Source organism: Myotis yumanensis, unplaced genomic scaffold, assembly GCF_028538775.1.
Source record: "Myotis yumanensis isolate MYYU_CA2020_CCGP unplaced genomic scaffold, mMyoYum1.0.hap1 SCAF_13, whole genome shotgun sequence".
NCBI lineage: Eukaryota > Metazoa > Chordata > Mammalia > Chiroptera > Vespertilionidae > Myotis > Myotis yumanensis.
In genome coordinates, this window is record NW_027223764.1 from 12,548,518 (window position 1) to 12,554,517 (window position 6,000).

General features: G+C 51.2%; 1 protein-coding gene across 3 annotated transcripts in view; it reads right to left on the minus strand.

Moving 5' to 3' along the window:
- The window catches only part of ADD3 (adducin 3), a 119,075-nt gene extending 114,579 nt beyond the window's left edge, over positions 1-4,496 (minus strand). The window contains exon 1 of one of the 3 annotated variants that reach the window (XM_070432315.1): positions 4,301-4,496. The gene's annotated coding sequence lies outside the window, so the exon portion shown is untranslated. Of the gene's footprint in view, positions 1-2,140; positions 2,421-4,300 lie in introns of those variants that run through there. The other 2 variants (XM_070432314.1, XM_070432318.1) reach the window with 2 other exon arrangements.
- Positions 4,497-6,000: the final 1,504 nt, after the last annotated feature.

Below are 6,000 nucleotides of genomic sequence, written 5' to 3' on the forward strand. Positions count from 1 at the left end.
CTAGCAGTGATGGCGAACCTTTTGAGCTCGGCGTGTCAGCATTTTGAAAAACCCTAACTCTGGTGCCATGTCACATATAGAAATTTTTTGATATCTGCAACCATAGTAAAACAAAGACTTATATTTCTGATATTTACTTTATATATTTAAATGCCATTTAACAAAGAAAAATCAACCAAAAAAATGAGTGTCATAGGTTCGCCATCACTGATCTAGGTTTTAGATTGTGTGTAGGAGGTGGGCTGGTGCTATGTGCTCTTAGTCTCAAAAAACATTCTGGTTTTACAAACATCAAATCCATACTTTAAATACCATTGAGCAAAACTCAGATCCATTACAGTATAACATTATTGGGAAAAAAGGGGGTTAGAAATGGCGAAGTGTACAATGTTCTTTTTCAGAACATAAAATTTATATTCTGAAAATACAACCCTTCTATAATGTAAAGTATTTCCTAGGTAGATGATCACCTAAGTCATATGTTAAATATTACCAAACATTTCCTGATATCACACATGTAAAAACCTACAAAATACTGAATGCTTATAACTAACTATCTCAAGGAGTATTAAATTATGTTTAACACTCAAAATAGACACACTGCTTTCCCCTCTCCCCGCCTTCAAAAGTAACTACTATCAACATGCCAGCATTTGGGGTCAATATTAACACTGAACTCTTTAGGAAGATGAAAAGTTAAACATAGCAAAAGTGGCCATTTTGGGGTGGGGGGTGGGGGGGGGTGGGGTCTGGTCCTTCCCCTGCAAAGTTAATGTGCTTAATTTAAGCAAAGGAAAACGAGTTACAGGGCAAATAGAATGCAATCGAGACTGAGCTATAAAAACTATACCTATGCTCCAAAAGTAACTCAACCCTATAAATGAGTCGTTCTCATACCTAATTACACAAACATTTTAATAGTTAGGCATCTTAATTTTCAAATGACAAATGACACTGTACCCTTATTTTATTCTCCAACAAAAACCCTCACTATATGTCTTCTCAAGCCAAAATTAAGATGTACTCATGGGCATGCTGCACAAACACGGAATCCCAAGAAAAGAACCACCTCATTCCAGCTAAGTCTAAAATGCATAATTGAACATAATCGTGCACATAGGTTCAGGTAGCTGGTTCCAAGCCCCAGAACCTTATCATCTCCTTCACCCAACTTGCATAATAAAATAGCCATGCCGGGCCTCTTGGCTGAGTTGAATTCCATGTCTCTCCAGACCACCCCAGCAGGTCAACTGCAACGGCACACGTGCCAAAGAAATTAGTGGTTTTCCTTACGCTCCCATCTTAAACGGGCACCTACTTGCAATTAAATCTCTGCAGCAACAACAACAAAAAGTTCACCTGAGGCCATTCTTGGCATTTTCATCGAGGCCTAGCTTCTTCTACCTGTCTCTGTGGTCTTGCCTGGCTATAACAGCATACCTCCGAAGAAGCTGGACGTGTCCCAAACACCGGCGAACCCGACCTTGCTGCCAATTCTGCATGTCACCCGGGGTAGAAAACTCAACCTACCTGGTAACGCGTGTTTCTAGGGGGCGGGGGTGGGGGTGTGTGTATCTGTGCGCGCGCGCATGTTGGGGGGCGGGGGACGACGACGGGGATGCGGGTCGCAAGAGAAAGGTGGCTGAACACTTCCAACTTGTAACAAAAAGTGTCTTAAGTAGGAAAAACAAACCGAACCAGCGCTCCCTCCCGGGTTACCTCCACCTTTCCCGAGCGCGGGAACCTCCCACCCGCCGGGAGCGCACCTCCCGAGCGCGAGGTGCCCGGGCCCCCGACGCTGCAGCGCGCTCCAGATTCTTACAACTCTCCGCCCTCGCCCCCAACATGCGCCCCGGACAGAGCGGGGCCCACCCCGCGGCGCCCCCAGACCCTCGGCGCACATCCGCTCCCCTCGGGCCAATCCGAAGCTCCCAGTCCGGCCCCTGGGTGAGGAGGGGGTGGAGGGTCACCCGGCCGCGGGGGCAGCCAATAGGAAGTCCCCTCGGCTCGGCGAGCCACCGCGCTCTCGACCCCCGCGCGACTCCCAGAAGGGTCCCCGCAAGCCCAGCCTGCGGGAGCGGCCGCGGCCCCGCCGGGAGGAGGGGCTGAGCCCCAGCGCCGGCCCGTCCCTCAGGATTACCTCCGAGCGCGCAGCCGGCTTTGTGCTCCCCTCCCTCTTTCTCCGCGGCCGCCGGCGCTGCAGCGGCCGTCTGATCCGCCGCCGCCGCTTCTTAAGCGCCCCAAGGCTCCAGCGGGGAGGGCAGGAAAGGGGAGGAGGCGTGAGGAAGGTGGGACTAGGAGCCGAGCCCCGGGCAGCAGGAAGCGGCGACACCTGAGTCGCCGACGCCTCTCGCTCCGGTTCTCAAAAATATCATTTAAACCCCACTCCTTCCCCGCCCGCCCCGAGTGCTGACGACCGTTACGGGCGGCGGACCGCGCTCTGGCGGGACTGGCCCGGCGGCTCTCGAGCGTCCGTGGCCCCGCCCCTCGGCCCCCAAGCGTCCCTGGCTCCACCCCCTACGGGCCGCCTCTCGCAGCCCCCGAACGCCCCTAGTCCCGCCCCTTGGACCTCTGCGCGGCTTAGCCCCGCCCCTCGGAATCACAGGACGCCCCTGGCCCCGCCTTCTCGAGGCCACGCCCCTCGTCCCCTCGCGCCCCTCCGGAGCTTTGGCCCCGCCCCTTGCGGCCCCCTCCACGCGCGCGAGCACCCAGTCGGTGGAACTGCGGTCCGGGGGGCTTCCGCGAGGGGTCGGCGCGGGGCGGCCGCCTGGCACCGCTTCCCCCGGCGATGCAGCTCGGATCCGAGGCGTCCCCTGAGGGTCGGAGCGGGAAGCGACCCCGACAGAAACCCGACTGCGAGGGGAGGAGGACCGCCTCGGAAATGTCGCCCGCTCTAACCTGGGCGAGATCCCCCACCCCACCCCCATTCCGAGGCTGAGCGGCCTCTTTCCGGGTCCGCCTCTGCCGTCCGCACTGATCGTTGGGTCTGCAGGGCTGGGTCACTGCTGAGGTCCAAGCTCCGCACGCCCCCCATCGGAGGGGCCTGGATTTTTCTCCTGAGCACAGTTGCCCGTGGGGGCGCCTCCCCCCCCTTACCTCCACCGAGGGGCAGGGCAGGGGCAGGGGCTCTCTCAATCCTGCTACCCTGGGACCCTTCGAGGGTCTTCACCCCCCACTTTGGCCGCCGCCCTTGTGGCTTTAGGAGAGCTGACCTCCTGGAGGCGAAATGCCGAGGCGCCGCGAGCCTTCAGAATGAATCCGGGGCCTGGGAAACTTTGCAACATGCAATTGCCGGGAGGTGGCTCCATCCACAGGTGACACTGGGCCGCCCACCCCGCCGCCCAGCCACGCTTCTCACCACAACCTCGCCTCGAAGCAGACCTCTCCGCCACGCGCACCTTGCTCTGCCACCCACGACCTGCACATCCCTCCCGCACACACGTCCTCCACCCCCGGCAAGCATCCACTCCCGAGCACACCCCTCCAAGCGCCATTCTGGTTATTCATGGTCCCTGGGGTCCACCCCACCCGAACGCACACAGCAAACTTCATTCCCCACCCAAGATCCCTTCGCTTCCAAGCCACGGTGCATTTCCTTTCCTTCCTCCCCTGCAGACTCTTCCCCCTCAAATACTTCACGCCATCCCCTCGTCTTCATCCCCGCCCTCTCCCCTAAAAATGTGCTGATTAAAATGTAGTTTCCTCTTCCCACATATGAAGCGTGGAAAATGAATCTTGTCTTGGCATAAACTGTGATTCCATTTATCCTCGTTTTCTCTCTTCACTGGACTACGGCTATAGACATTTTTAGTCTACCACCATCTCCCATCTGCTCAAAAATCTAGCCACGCTTTATGATTTTTAAATCATAAAGCCTGGTGATGGGATCGTGAGGAAGGCTTCCTGGCTTTGGGGAGAAAACACTTTTAAAAATGCTCAACCCGTCATTTTTATTTGGCATTTAAGAATATCTGCAGTATTGGAGAGAGATATTGGGAGTGGCTTTTAAAAAGCATTTTAAAAAAGCAAAAAATGAAAAGCCTTTGCTTGCATTGAGGTTAGCCTTTTTATGAATAACCCCTCCCCCCCCCCCCCCAAAAAAAAGTATGTTATGGGCACACATCAGACAATAGTCTCCACTGTGCAGGGCATTTGCCAGTCACAAATCTAGACGACCCCCCCCCCCCCGCCCCCATCAAAGGAAGGCAAATTAACACAACGCATTTTAAGCATGTCTGATGAGCATCTTCTCCCTTGCACACAGTTTCTGGGCAAAATGGGATAAAAAAATCGTGCTTACCCGCTGAGGATGCGAGGCTTTCTTCTGTGCAGGGCAGTAGACGCGGGTCTTCTAGGTGTGGATTCTGCAGTGCTGCACAGAAACCCGCCGCAGCCTCAGACCCGCGGTGGCGGCGGCAGAGGCAGCGGCAGCAGCAGCCGCCAGCAGCCAGCAGCAGCCAGCAGCTTCTCCCAGGGCTGAGTAGTAAAGTGTTGTGACTTAGAAGAGACTCCACAATTAGCATGAGGCGCTCGCTTATAAGAGAGGAGGCGGAATCTTTCTTAAAGGAATGGGTTTGATTTGTCCTCCCCGCGATTGCTTCATCAGAAGCAGAAAAGGGTGGAAGCGGGGAGTTTTTTTGGTCCTAGGAAAGCAGTACAGCTGTGGGAGGTCAAGGTTAAAATAAACTGGGTGATCGAGGGACCGATTTAATGTGAGTCACTGAAATGCTAGAGGCACTAGTTTTAAAGAGCCCTGATAACTTCGAACATTGGGGTCTGGGCAAAAATAAATCCCTGTACCGTGAAACTGATTAGTATTTTGTGCTAATGTTTCATTTTCAATCACTGCACCAAAATGGAAACTATATAAAGAGGGGTTGTTTAGTATTTAACACAAGAATAATAAAATAAAACTCATTTATGTGGCGGGGAGCAATGGAGTCAGGTTCTACTAATACCTATAAGCATGCCTGAGATTTCAGTATTAGAAAATATATTATTGATAAAGGTTAATCTGTTCACATGTTATAAAAATCACAATATTGCCCTAGCTGGTTTGGCTCAATGGATACAGTGTCAGCCTCCGGACTGAAGGGTCCCAGGTTCGATTCTGGCCAAGGGCACATGCCTGAGTTGCCACTAGATCCCCAGTGGGGGCGTGCAGGAGGCAGCCAATCAGTGATTCTCTCTCATTATTGATGTTTCTTTCTCTCTCTCTCCCTCTCCGTCCTCTCTAAAATCAATAAAATATATTTTTTAAAAATAAAATAAGTAAAATAAAAATCACAATATTATTTATAGAAAACCCAAAATATGTAACATTTAAAATAATTTTAGCAGCTGGGCCAGCGTGGCTCAGTGGTTGAGCATCAACCTATGAACCAGGAGGTCATGGTTCGATTCCTGGTCAGGACACATGCCTGGGTTGTGGGCTCAATCCCCAGCAGGGTGCATGCAGAAGGCAACCAATCAATGTTTCTCTCTCATCCATGTTTCTATCTCTCTATCCCTCTCCCTACCTCTCTCACTAAAAATCAATAAAAACATGGTTTTTAAAAATAAATATTTTACATATATAACCAAGTTTGTTATTTATCATTATTCAGAAATAAACTTAATTTTATTCGACTTGTGCTAAATTTCCCTGAAGCCGGACCCTACTATCTTGCTAAGGATACTGATTGAATGGAATACATTTAATGTATGTTTAATAGCCACAAAACCACTTAGAAACTGGAGCACATCACATGGTACAGTTGAAATAGAGTTTAGGGCTCACTGACTCTAACCCTGTAATATCACAAGTGGAAAAATTAGAAACACAGATGAGGACAGAGTAGGGACAGAGGTGGGGTTAACACACGTGAGGCAAATAAACAATAGGTATGAACATACACACTGTTTCACATATACACATTGGGAGCTGAGCAGGACCTGTCACAACAACAACAACAAAAAGTAGTTTCACTCAATGACAGTATTTGTGCACATGTAGTATAA